Here is a 14,737-nt window from a genome sequence, read left to right on the forward strand (position 1 = left end):
GCCCCACTGCGCAAAAAGCGAGCGCTTAATGTACTAACAGCACCTGCCTTTTCTGCTGCCTTTATGGACTCTGGAATATTGAACTCCAATTGTAAAAATGTTGAGGACCTTTCGGCTATTCTTCATTCTACTTGCACTTATATCTTGGACTCTATTGCACCATTCAGAACTGTGCGCGCTAAGAATTCATCAGAACCGTGGTTGAACGATTACACCCGCTCCCTCAGACGCGACTACAGACGCGCTGAAAGGAGATGGAAAAAGGACAGATTGTATGTTTCCTTACAGATTTTAAGGACTCGTCTCTCTGCTTATCAAGAAGCTGTAAAAACTGCAAAAACACAATTTGTCTCAAACTTAGTATCAGCAAACGGTCATAGGCCTCAGGTACTTTTTAACATTCTTAATCGCTTTTTTAGTTTATGTGATAATCCTGGAATTACTTCTTCACCAAGTATGTGCGATGATTTTTTAGCATTTTTCAATAACAAGATCTTATCAATTAGGGCCCTTGTTTCGTTGTCTGTTGTCTCAGTTCAAAGCCCTCCACCTGTGTGTTCAGCTGTCTTAGAGCAGTTTGATCCCGTCTCCCTTAAGGACCTGACCGCGATAGTTAGTGGCCTAAGATCATCACACTGCCCCTCTGATTCTCTTCCCCCGAGTCTGCTCAAAAACACTTTTAATATTGTTGGCCCTTTTATTCTGAAATTGATTAATACGTCCCTTACTACAGGCTGCGTCCCACTATGCTTCAAACAAGCTGTAGTTCAGCCTCTTCTTAAAAAACAAAACCTGGACCCAACTGTTCTGTCCAATTACAGGCCCATCTCAAAGCTTCCTTTTCTATCTAAAGTTTTGGAGAAAGTGGTCTATCTACAGTTGCAGGCACACTTCGATTTTAATATGATCTCAGAAAAATTTCAATCTGGTTTTAAATCATTACATAGCACTGAGACAGCACTTTTAAGGATTTTTAACGATATTCTCTTAACTATGGATTCTGGCAGCCCTGCTGCCCTTTTACTGTTGGACTTGTCAGCAGCTTTTGACACAGTTGACCACGACATCCTGTTATCACGGCTAGAATCGCATGCTGGCCTAAAAGGATCTGCCCTTCAGTGGTTTCGCTCCTACTTGACAGAAAGGTTCTTTTATGTCAATATGGGCCCCCACAACTCCAAATTAGCTCCTCTTAAATACGGCGTTCCTCAAGGCTCTATTTTGGGTCCCGCCCTCTTCGCACTCTATTTGCTGCCATTGGGCTCCATCTTCTCGCGGTACAGCATTTCATTTCATTGCTTTGCGGATGATCTACAGATTTATCTACCTTTAAAATCAGGATCAGATCAACCGCAGCTCTTATTACACTGCCTTGACGACGTTAAACAGTGGTTATCATTAAATTTTCTACAGCTAAACGAAAACAAAACTGAGGTTGTCATTTTTGGCAATTTCAATCATATCGACAGCACGTTGGGTACCCTCTCCTCGTATTGTAAAACACATGTAAAAAACCTCGGAGTTTACATTGATGGTTCTTTTAAATTGAATAAGCAGGTGAGTGCAGTAGTTCAGTCTTGTTTTTTTCAGCTAAGACAGCTAGCCAGGATAAAGCCATACCTTCCGGCTGACGTCTTCGAGCGTATCATCCACCTTTTTCTTACTTGCAGATTGGACTACTGCAATTCATTGTATTATGGCCTAGATCATGCCACCATCCATCGCCTTCAGATGGTTCAAAATGCTGCTGCTCGCCTGCTAACTGGTACCAAACGGAGAGAGCATATAACCCCAATTTTAGCCTCTTTACACTGGCTCCCTGTCCCCTACAGGATCCAATTTAAACTCTTACTTTTTGTTTTTAAGTCACTCAACGCCCGAGCCCCCCCCTACCTGTCAGAGCTCCTCTCTGCCTATGCTCCAGGAAAACCCACGAGATCTAGTTCAAAACTATTGTTGTCCATTCCACGGACTAACCTCAAATCTCGTGGTGATAGATCCTTCTCTGTGGCAGGTCCCAGACTTTGGAATAGTCTCCCCTTTAATATTAGATCTGCTCAAACTCTTGAGCAATTTAAATCTTTACTAAAGACACACTTTTACGCTCTGGCTTTTAACACATTATGACCCAAGCATTTTGGATTTATCTGAATTAGTTAGTATTGTTTCAATTCTTCTATTTTATTGTTTCTATTGTTATTATTGTATTACACTGTAGTTTTTAATTTTATTGTTATTGCTAAGCACTTTGTGCAGCATCGGCTGTTGGAAATGTGCTATATAAATAAATCTGACCTTGACCTTGACCTTGTGGTCAGAATCGGATCTGCTTGGCTTGATTCACAGTGAAAGTGGGCAATCCTGTCTCCAACAGCAAACCTTTGTCTTTACGTCATTAAACCACTGAATTTATTTCCATGTCATTTGCCTTTAAAAGACTATTTCTTTTCATCACAGTTTAGTCAAAACCTCAATCTGCACAATTGTGAACAACAGGTCTTACCAGTTGGACACATGAGCGCTGTTCCTGGGAGATAAAAGCCAATTAGTTTTTAACATTTATTTCAATGTATATACTTTCAAGTCATTTGATTTTTATAGTTATTAACCATTTTTCTCATAAAAAACTGCATTCAGAAAACGTGAATTAGCAGAGTAGAGAGTAGGAGAAGACATTTGAGCCTTGGTATAAGTTTTGACCTGATCTAATTATGATGAAACTCAATAAGTATTTTCAGACATATATTAATAGATGATATTTGATATTTTTACTGCCTGACAGCAGACAGAGGGGGTTCACACGGAAAGCAGAGGAAGAAGGCGTGTGAGAACAATCTGCATTCACCATTTTTCTGGATGTACAGCAAGAACATTTTTACTTTAATGCTTAAAAAAAAGGAAAATATAGTCTCACATGACCCACCAATGCAGATGTGTGAACTTACTCAACAATACTCAAGAGTCTCAGCTGTAATTTGTGCCAATGGGACAAAGAACTAAATATAGGTCTGAAATAATTATGTAAATGAGAGCCATTCATGCTATTTTTTTTTCTGAAAGTAGACCGTTGTCAATTATAGATAAATGATGAGCCATTAGATTTGTATGAATTATCCACTGGTCTAGCTGTGAACGCAGACATTAAGCCAGGCAACTATTTACTGATCCCATTTGGAAATGCATGTTTTATCCCTGCACGGAGTACACACATGTACTGCAATCGAGCAGTCCAGTGAGGTTTTCAATTTATTGCATAAAAAACACAAAATAATAATAAGAACAAAAAAAATATGATGATAGTGGATAAAAAGCATTGCAACTGTTTAACCATACATTCAATTCAATTCAATTCAATTCAATTCAATTCAACTTTATTTATATATCACCAAATCACAAGAATCTTTATATTGTATGGTAAAGACAGTACAATAATACAGGTAAACCCCAGCAAACAGATGATCCCCTATGAGCAATAACTTGGCAGCAGTGGGAAGGAAAACCTCCCTTTTAACAGGAAGAAACCTCCAGCACAGCCAGCTTCACAGAGGAGCAGCCGTCTGCTGTGACTGGTTAGGGATGAAGGGACAAAGAAGCACTGTGGAAGAGTGTATCTCAGAGAATAGCAGAGCGAACACCTCTAAATGAACTACTACTATTATTTTGAAAATTTTAAACTTGTACAGTATCACTGCAGTCATGATATTCTCAAAGTATGTCAAAGTGAACATGATTTAACTGGGTTGTGTGATATTATATGATTTTATTTCTAAAAAGTTTATAAATAATAAAACAATAGAAACCATTAAAACTAGCACAAACGTTAGAAAATAAAGATACCTCAGAAGCAGTCAGACAAACACATTCAATCCAGCTCTGAACTATGTGTAATGCAGAGGAATAAAGATTCAATCTGCACTGTTATGTTGTTTAAAAGGAAAACATGTGCGTTACCTCACATTATTTATATAAATACATATTGAATAAAAACATTAGATTAGCTGCAGTTTAAAATTATTCACAACTGTCAAAATACAGTATTTGATATAGGTTGATAAATACTGGCACTGTTGCACACACACACACACACACACACACACACACACACACACACACACACACACACACGAATTTAGAATAAAGTGAGAAAAGATAAATGCTGGGCTCTTTTGATTTCTAATATTGGCAGTTAAAATATACGAAACTCGACCTACTTTATAATCCTCTCTCTCTCTCTCTCTCTCTCTCTCTCTCTCTGTCTCTCTCTCTGTCTCTCTCTCTCCATATATACATATTATTCTCTAAAACTCTTCTCTCACAAATCATACCAACACAGTAAACAGACATTTGTGTACGCAGACACAAACAAGCGAGCAGGATCGTGTACCTCTGTCAGTTTTAATTGGACCGATGCTTTTGTGCTTCTGTTTATAACGAACCCTTCCTCACTTAACCGATTCTTCCTTGCCTCTGCAACCAACCTACAGGATCGAACTCAGCATTGTTTTTTTTTTTTTGCTCCAATTAAGCGTCAGCTGTTGACTGTCTTCAGCTACTCATGTCACTTCAGCTAAGCATGAGCTCATCCAGATAATCACCAATCATGTTTCAGAGTGGAATCAATGTGGGCTTTTTCTTTACTGTCAATGTATTGTTATTGTGAGCCGTTCTTATGAGCAGTGGGATTTTGTTTATCTGTTTTGGCTTTTAGTTCTACCTATTGCAACATTTGTTTGATGTGTCCTCCATCATTTCGGCTTTTTTCTTTTATTATTTTTTTGTTCTGTTATTATTTTTCTTTCACATTAGCACTTATGGATGTCAGTGTTTGTATAACAATCCACCAATTAGGTCCAGACTGGACTATCTCTACAACCATTGTATGATCAAGACATTTAGTATGCGTACCTGCAGGAGGAATCCAGCTGATTTTAGTGACCTTTCACTAAAAGCAGCTTTCTTTTGGGTCAGACTCTTCATTTATCCTGTTATAGAGGCTATTTTAACAACTATTGAATAAAATTGTTTAAAATTTGCTGCAAAAACCCTCTAGAGCAGGGTTTGTCAAACTCTATTGGCCCTGATGTAAAACTGTGTTTTATACTATATTACATCAGACTCTCTTTGAGCAAACCTTTGGCCATGGTGTGAAGGAAAAGGTGATTTTTAACTGGAAGAGAAATCCATCATGGAGTGTGTAACCAAGTGGGGAGTAAAAGGGGGAGTAAAAGTGGGGAGTAAAAGGAATGAGGAGACTGAAAAGAGGAGCACGGAGAGAGTACGAAACACAAACTATGGGAGCGAGAAGGCAACACGCAGTAGAACAACACGCGGCATATAAACACATGGGAAATGAAAGTAGGGGAGTGAAATAGAGCTCTGCATCACTGGAAATCCCCCAGCAGCCAGAAGGCTTTTTCATGCTTTTACATTGGTCTTACGCAGCGCTGACAGATAGCTTTGTAGACTGATATCTACATGTCACTAACAAGAGCCTGTGGGCCACACTTTCTAGTTTATTTCTTGGCCTTCCAGCTAATGTAAACAGAGCTGAAATGAAGTCTTAAAAGCAAACAAAGAAAACTGTCGACTTCAGCCTGTCTGTGCTTCTCAAGCAGTTTTTGATGATTTTGAGCAGTTTTTGATTTTCTTTGATGCCTTTTGTCATGTTTCTCCCATTCATGCTGAACTCCACTGTCACCCCTTTTCCTGTTCCAACACAATTCAAACCAGTCAGCATCTGACTTACACATAACATTACCTATGCTGAGGTACCTGCTATTCATTTTTTGGAGGGCTGAATGTTAGCACATATCCAGACTTGAGCCTTAAGCAGCACAACTAATAGATGGTTTAGGGTGATCTGATCCAGCCCTAAATATAAAACCTTTCACCAAAAAATGAAACTTTTAAGCCCTTAGAGCCTTTAGGTAGAGCAGATTCTGTCTCCTGAATCCAAACGTCCACCGGAGAGCAGCCTGACAGCTAAAAGCCCTGCCTCTCTTTCTATTTTTGGAACCACAAGTAAGGCTGCACTTTGAGAGCAAAGTACTCCAATAGGTTAATATGGTACTGTGAGGACTTTGCTATATGATGAGGCCTGCTCATTCATGACTGTGTGTTAAAAGATTTTGAAATAAATTCTTCATTTAAGAGGAAATTATTAAAAATGCAAAATATGACCTCTCTTTCCAGTCTCACCTGGTCCAAAGATGAGGATGGAAGACACAGTAACAGAGTCATTATGCTATTTTATTTGCATAATGGTCCCCATGTGTACAAATTCACTTTTAATGGATATTGAATTATTTTGTGATTTTATTGTACATTATTTTCAGAAGACTTTGGCTTTGGATGCTGTACAGAAATGTGATTCTGACTTGGGGATCATGTATATGTATGATCCATTATAATCCCTTTTAGTAGACTCTTTTATTTTGCATCACAATCAGATATTTCATGTTCAGTCTACCAGGATTCTAACACACTAAAGTGACCTTGTGAACATGGTAAACATGCTTCCTAATTATTACCACATACCATGGTTGTGAGTAAGATGTCAATGTTAACATTTAACTCAAAGCACTATTTGCCCAATATTAAAATGCTTTATAGTATTTTTATGCATAACTTTTTTCAAACTATTGATTTTGGATGCTTTACACAGGCTGAACGCAGTTACTATGATCTCTGATGTGTTATACATCTAAAAAAATATCGCCCCAATAACTTTATAAAGCTGTCAGTGGATTTTCATAAGGTGATTCTTTTACAATACAGGTTGATGAATGAAATCCAATGATTTAAAAAGAAAAAGAAAAAGAAAAAGAGAGCACCTATCTCAGAACAAATGTGGTCTAAAAACAGGAGACCGTAGACAATAGCTGAAATGCAAAAGTCCACCCACACGTTTTGGCAGCATTACCTTCATTAGGGTATATTCACCACTGGATGTTATTTGGCTGTCATTATTATTGGCCTGATAGGCAAAAATTGGTCCCCCATCAGAGGGAAAATAGCATCTCCGTCTCTTCCTTTTCATTCATCTTTGCACAAGATGTGCCAGAAGTATAACGGGAACGGAAGATTGATTTCTCATTACTGGCGTAGTCAATGTTGAGGGTTGAATTTTTCTCAGAGAAACAGTACTGAAAACTTAAAGTAAATGTCAAAGTAAATGTCACAGGGATTATTGCTGCATGCATTACTATGTTTCTGTAAGGCATTTTAAAACATTTCTATTTCAGAATTTCACGAGATGAATAAATACTTTTGCTTTTGCATTTTCCACTCTTTCTTGTCCCAGAACAACTTATAATTGCATTTTATTCATTCAGAGCAATGATTCCAAGCATTTTCCTCCACACTAAATTTGTCCCAAATCAAACTCTAGCTTGTTTAGTCTATTTTCTAAGCCTATTTTGAATAATTATAGTTTCATTAAATGAACATTTCTGTGTTTCTGGCAGGTGGATGCACGTACATGTACAGTATATGGAACAAAATAAAATGATCTGGTCCTTTAAAGATTAGAAAATTGCAGGTGCCACTGGGTGATTGACAGCTGATGTGAATGTTTTCTACTTAAGATTGAAATTGTTTTTGGGAATGGCTTGGTGACCCTTCTTTAACGTCACTGCAGATGAGCCCTAAAAGGAACAGCCGAAACAAGAGGAAGATTTAAGATTTAATTTTCGCTGAAGTTATGTTTGCAAGTTAAAAACTTTTTTCAGATACTTTTACTGTACTTTGTGCTAATCTCTTTTTATTCCTATATTTGTTCATCATTGTTCCAAGTATATTTTTAGTGACTCAGTATTAAAAAAGTTAACAAAAACCTGTCACGTCTTCCATCTTGATTTTGCTTCGCTGGATGGAAGCTGCAGATGCCTCAGTGCTAGACTATAGTAATTATGGCCTGTAATATAGAATATTGAATTATATATAATGTGAGCACATAAGATAATAGCCCTTAATAAAGTCAGAAGCTTTCAGTGTGAGTCATGGCCCCACTGAGGCTGAGATGAGAGGATGGTAGTGAGCTGAGTCATGTTCATATAGTAGGATTTTACTTTGTTTGGAAAGAATCCAAACATTTATTGTTACACAGCGATATTCAACATATTTATTAAAATCAAGGATACAGTGATTGATATTACTTTGTATCTAAACTATCCAAACATAAAAAAATAATCATTTTCACAGTGATTTGCAGTGCAGACAAAATATGATAACTGACAGGAGATGTTGAGAATCTAACATTTCTTTAACAAAAATATCCGCTGTCATTAATGCGATATCTCTGTCATCACATGTAAAAGATCCCAGTGTAAACTACTACTACCACGTCGTAAGTTACAGTGTCAATGAGCAGAAAATACACATTATTAGATAACAGCATGTTGGCTGGCGCAAGACTCGTTCCGTTGCTGTACTGATATCTTCTTCATGGCTTGGAGACAAACAGCCCATCTGGTTAGGGGCTGCACGGAGGTAAACAAACACCAAGCGCAGGCAGCTGAAGACAGAGTGGATCTGGAGCTGCTTAGTGTTGGTATTCGAAGTTATGATGATAAATTTGTTAGAGGATTATCACATATACAGACCAACCGACCAGAAGCCATGAGTGTGCACAACAAGTAAACAAGAAGGAAAAAAAAGGAAAGGAAGAAGACGGGAAAAAAAGAGAAGACAGATGGAGAGGGGGTGAAGACAGTACAAGCATGTAAAAAGTGAAAAGTGGACCAACACCATCTGTAAAACATTTGGGAGAAATAGAGTGCACGAGAAAGGAATAAGAAAACCAGAATGCATCAATGTTTCACAAGTAGCACACGAGCATAAAAGCACACGAGAAATAAGGCGTCCTTAGTTCTTAAAGCAGCGATAGACACAAATTATTCTGTTTAAAATCATTTGAACAGCAAAGGTTTATTTACTGCTCATAGAACAGAACAGAAAGAAAAAAAATGGTCAGAACATGTCTGAAGTGCAAATTCCCACCCTTTTAATGAGGCTTCACACAAATAAGGAGCATGTCCACAATCTGCACACACACACACATTCTGACACTAATTAATACACCCAAACACAAACAGCTCATCCATGAACACAACTTTTCACACAATTTGGTAGTTAATGAATTACATCATCATTCATTTTTTTAGTGAGATGCTTGGTTATCTACTAAAGTTTTAAATGGAAGGATACATTTCCAACTTTTCTTCTGTAGATGTTTTGAGTCCATCCATCCATCCATCCATCCATCCATCCATCCATCCACTTCTGTTTGTAGAACTCTTTCCTCACTTCCCTCATCCTTAACCACAGTCTGTAATATGGATGCATCGTGGTTATAATGACCACAAATTATGAACAATCCAAAGTTTTAATTTGAAAGAAAAGTTTCAAAACACACACACACATGTAACTCCTGAGAGCACTCTTGATAAAAAAGTGCCATGACCACTGTTTAGTCACATCAAATTCTCTACCACTGCACAGGAAATAGGAACCAACAGCTATAACATACCTCCTGTTTCTATTTTTACAGCATACATTTTCTCTGCTACATAAAAAGCCCACACCTACATATAACCTACACAAGTAACGCTCCCATGTTAATGCATCGGTGCATGTTCCACCTTTAAATGTGATACCGCAGACAGTTACATGCTTATTTGTACTTACTTACTGATTACTCAATAAAATGCATCATTAATGCGGCATGTGTGTAAAATTCTTCAGATGTCTTTATATTGTTTCTTCTGCATTCTCCAGCTGCTTTATAGGCACTAAAGAAAGGCCAGTAGAGCGATGAGGATATGCAGCACGTCAACCTCTGAGTGTGCAGCAAAGATATTATCAGCGCCATACATATCCGAGTCTCCTGAGCACTCTAGCTCGTAAAAGAAACAAAGAAGGTACTTTTTCTTACAATATCTGTCCTTTTCAAGTCACATCTGAATTCTTGTGCGGCTCTGACATTTACCAACATGTATCAGTACAGGTATTGACAATTCATCAACAGGCAAAAGAAGATCAAATACATTCATATAAGGCTATCAAATTACCCCTGAAGGCAACATGACTTCAACTGTTTGTGCAGTTTGTGCATCAAATTTCTGCCACGTTTAAGTCAAGACTTGTTGACAATTTTACACGTGGTTTGACTTTTCAAATAAAGTACAATGTATCTTACAGGTCTAGCCCAATACCATTTAAGTGTACTATAATGTACTTTTAAATGTCAAAAGGTATTTTTGTCTATTTGAGCTTTCTCCCCTTCCCCTCCACCCCCCAACTCCTCTTTGAAAGACAGCATGAACTCCTTCAGTTACTTGGCTACTTTTGGATCTCCTCCTCTTTGCATTTATACTTTTGTGTTTATGTGTGAGCTCTCTCCATCCCTTGCAACTGCTTGGCATTTTGACAAGTGTGTGACAGTTAAATCTGTTGACAACGACAGCATGATGAATCCTTACACAATATGCTGGCAACGAACAGTGTCTCTCAAACAGACAGAGAGAAAAGAAGATCGACCAAATGGTACACTGCATATTTTTGACAAGAAGATAAACACAACAGCCTGGGTTCATCACCAGTATAAATAAATCGATGAATGAATCATGGCAGACGCCGACTGGCCGAGGGACAAGAGAAGCTTGATTTTGTTCCACCATCAACAGTTGTCAATACTTCTCGAAACTACTGATCGATGTCCACGACGCTCGTTTCTTCCAGGAGTTAATCATCTAATTCGAGTCAAAGGAGATAAGCAGGATTTGTTTTCTTGCTCAGTTTTTTTTAGAAGACTGCATAAGTGTAAGACATGTTCGCAATCACCCAGAGCATCGTTAGGACTTTGGCAAAGTGAAAAATAAAAATAGTGGCACTTTAACATGATTCTCACACTTCCAGCACATTGCCATTGAACACGAGGTGATCACAGGTCTGCTGTGTCTCTGCACACTTTATTTCCTGTTGCTTTTCACAGGGAAAAAATGTTTCCATTTATAATGCCTATTTTTAATTAATTCACAGTCTGCAGAAGCAAAAAAAAACAGAAAAAACTTCCCGCTGTCTTCGAATTAACTACTCAGCATCAACTCAGAGCTTGAGGGGAACAAAAGGAAATGGCAAGGACTGAAGTACATTTCTGATAGGAAGAATTAAATGAATCATGGACCCTTAAGGCTCCTTTAGTATATAACATCCTGAACAGTGCTTTTGCCGACCTTTTATAAGGGCAACATGTGGATGACTCATTGCCTTACTTCACAGAGTAAATGTGAATGATTGCTGGTATTTATTGTATAGGGCGAAGCAGCAGCAGGAAAAGGGGAAAGGTAACAGCAGGGCAGTGAGACTGGAGATGTTCAGCGTGACTCTCAGGAGCACTTCGCAATCCATAATTGGGATCGCAGTAAAGAGTCATAGCTGTTTCACAGTTTCAGTCTGTCTTTTTAGTACACCTTATAAGTACTGGATTAGACCTCCTTTTATGCCTTCAGAGTTCCTTTAATTCTTCATGGCACAGATTCAACAAAATGCCAGCATCACAGAGTTGCTGCAGATTTTTCAGCTGCTCTATTAGAGGCTATTTGCCTATGGTGAACTCATTCTCATGTTAAAAAAAACAAGTTGGTGTGATCTGAGCTTTGTGACATGGTGCGTTATGCTCCTGGAAGAAGTCATCTGATGACTGGTACTCTGTGGTCAAAAAGAGAGGGAGATGGTGAGCAACAATAGTCAGGTAGGCTGTGACATTTAAACAATGATCAGTTGTAACTAAGGGACCCAAAGTGTGCCAAGAAAATATCTCCCACACCATTACCAAAGAACCTGATCTGGTGATACAAGGCAGGATAGATTCATGCTTTCATGTTATTTATAACAGTCTGACTCAACCATCTGACTGTAACAGGAGAAATTAAAACTCATCAGACCAGGCAGTGTTTTTCCAGTTCACTGTTGTCCAATTTTGGTGAGCCCAGTTTCCTTTTCTTAACTGACAGGCATGACCTCCCCCTCCAGTGTGGTCTTCTGCTCCAGGTTTTACATCTTGAGCTCTTCTGTATACCTTGGACGTAATGAGTGGTTATTTGAGTTACTGCTGCCTTCCTCTGACTGCTGGCATCAACAAGGAATTGTTACCCAGAGATTTGCCACCCACTGGATATTTTCTCCTGTTCAGATCATTCTCTGTAAACCCTAGAGATGACAGTGTGGGAAAATCCCAGCAGATCAACAGTTTTTGAAATACACAGTCCCATCAGGCACCAACAAACATGTCACATTTAACATTCACTTAAATCACTTTTTGTCTAAATCCTGATTCTCTGGTTTTACTTCGGCAAGTCTTTTTGATCATGTCTACATAGTTTAATCCACCGAGTTGCTGCCATGTGTTTAGATGTTTTTGTTATCAAGTGCTGAACACAGGTACTTTATAAAGTGGGTGGTTAATGTACATACGACAAATTCGCCCAACTTGCTCAACCAAATGTCCTCAAGATCAGTGCCGAGAAGACCAAAGTCCTTACTACTGACAGGTGACCAGCTACTGTGCATCTCAAAGGCGTGCTAATTGAACTAGTGTGGGAATTCAAATACCTCAGTATCTGGTGCAAGAAAAGAAAGTGGCATCAATGGCAGAAATACACTCAAGAATCGGTCAAGCGGTGGCAGCTTTCGCCTCTCTCCAGTGGTGCATCTGAAAGCAGACAAACGTTACCCTCTTCACCAAAATCCGCCTGTACGGCACACTGGTATTGCCCATTCTTCTCTATGGATCTGAAACCTGGGTCATCCTCAAGCACGACCTCAACAAGCTTGAGGTCTTCCAAATGTGCTGTTCGCGTCAGATTCTCCAAGTATCCCTCCGTGTCTCAGCAACAGCGCGATACGTAGTCAATGTCACCATCAACCCTCGATGGAAGAGCTGATCCAGAAGTGACGACTGCAATGGTTTGGTCACATTTGTCGCATGAACAAACATCCCCTGCCGCATCACCTTCTGCTGCAGCAGCACCCCGCCCACTGGACAATCAAGGGTCACGCACCCAAGAAGACTTTGATAAAGCAAACTGAAGACTATCTTAAGCAGCAACATCTAACCCTCAAGCAAGTGTATTGGCTTTGTGGACGACCTCCCCTGCCCACCGCCAGCTAGGGACAAAAGAAAGAAAGAAGAATGCACATACTGTGATCCACTGCACACTTCACATGCAACACACCAATGGACAAAATTCTGTAAAAGACTGTTTAATGAGGTTTTATTTAGTTGAAAATATCCTAAATCGATTGATCTTAACATTAAAATATCACAAAATGTACAATATGTTACGAAGTAGTAAAATGAACTATATTAATTAGATGGCACTCGACGTGTGGGACTAAAAATTTATCAGGAATGTCAGACTAATCAGATTGTTCCAATATTTGCTTTTTTCTCTCTTTGTTTTCAAAATTACGACAAAACAAGAGGTAAATCTTTCACAATTAACTGTATAAAATGTTTTGAAGAGCTTGAGAACGGAAACTAGGAGGACTTGGTCAGTTGTTGAAGCGTGACCATCGCTCCATCATTTCACCACTTCGAACATCCAACATGAATTTCCAGTTTCAGGTGATGTGGGGAAGCCTGCTTGTCAGAATCCTTTAAATCATCTCTCTCGACAGGCCCTGTCAAAACCCTCAGAAGTCGTCTTGTTACAGTGTGCGTGATGTAACCGTGAGAAATGCGGCACCTGTCATATTATAAGATAAGCTTGAAGAATCAACAAAGGTAAAAAGCTTTACAGAGGGATGATTTTTTTTAAAAAGCCTACACACACTTGAATAAATTCAACCCAAATGTCTTTCTTTGGTTTTTATATTTTATTTCTAGCTGTCTGGCTTGTTATACGCACTGACTCATTCATGTGCAGAGCTGTTATTTGTGACTTAAGACAAGCCTACACGTTTGGTGAATGTGACCAGCAGGGCTTTTGCTATCTTATTAACAATCTTTCGTGTAAAGGTTCAGTGTCCTTGCTGTCGCCTTTTCTCTGTTAAGGTGCTCACACTGCCGGCCTGGCTTTAAGAGTGTTGGAAATGGAGGTGGTGAGACAATAACAGGCCACACTTAGCACAACAGACCCTGTGTTTATTTATATTGTTCGCACTCCCACAAACTACAGTTGGAGACTTATCAGGTGCCAGCTAACTTGGATGTCATCAGTATTATGATTTTAATGGATTACATTTTCCCCTGCCAAAATTTGACCAAAAGCAGCATCTGTAACTCGGTTGCCTTTATACAGGTTCATTACTGGGATTTCAAAAACCGTGGAAAACCATGGAAAAATTATTGCGGCTGTTATGCAAGCGACTGTTGATACAGGATGGACATGCCTACACATCTCCCTCCGTGGGTTGTGTGCACAGACAGATGACAACCTGAAAGATAAATATGAATAAATGAGTGAGGGAATGCAGTGAATGCAGATGTTTCGGCACAAGTACAGATGTTTCCACACAGCAATTAGCAACCAGTCATGCTCTGTGGAACACATGACACGTGCTCTGTGGCTGAGCTCAGATTACTCTGATTGAGGATGAAAGGGGAAAAGAGCTAAGTGACTTTAAAAGATGGTTATTGTTGAGGAGCCACAGTCAGAAAGACTGTTTACTCGTGCATTTCTGAACACTGATAAAAATGACATCAGTCAATAGGGTAGGAATTTGTAGTCAGTAG

Source organism: Aulonocara sp. 'chitande type north' Nkhata Bay, linkage group LG18 (assembly GCF_057382095.1).
Source record: "Aulonocara sp. 'chitande type north' Nkhata Bay isolate Kocher_YH1m ecotype deep benthic linkage group LG18, A_spYH_male_GT1.1, whole genome shotgun sequence".
Taxonomy (NCBI): domain Eukaryota; kingdom Metazoa; phylum Chordata; class Actinopteri; order Cichliformes; family Cichlidae; genus Aulonocara; species Aulonocara sp. 'chitande type north' Nkhata Bay.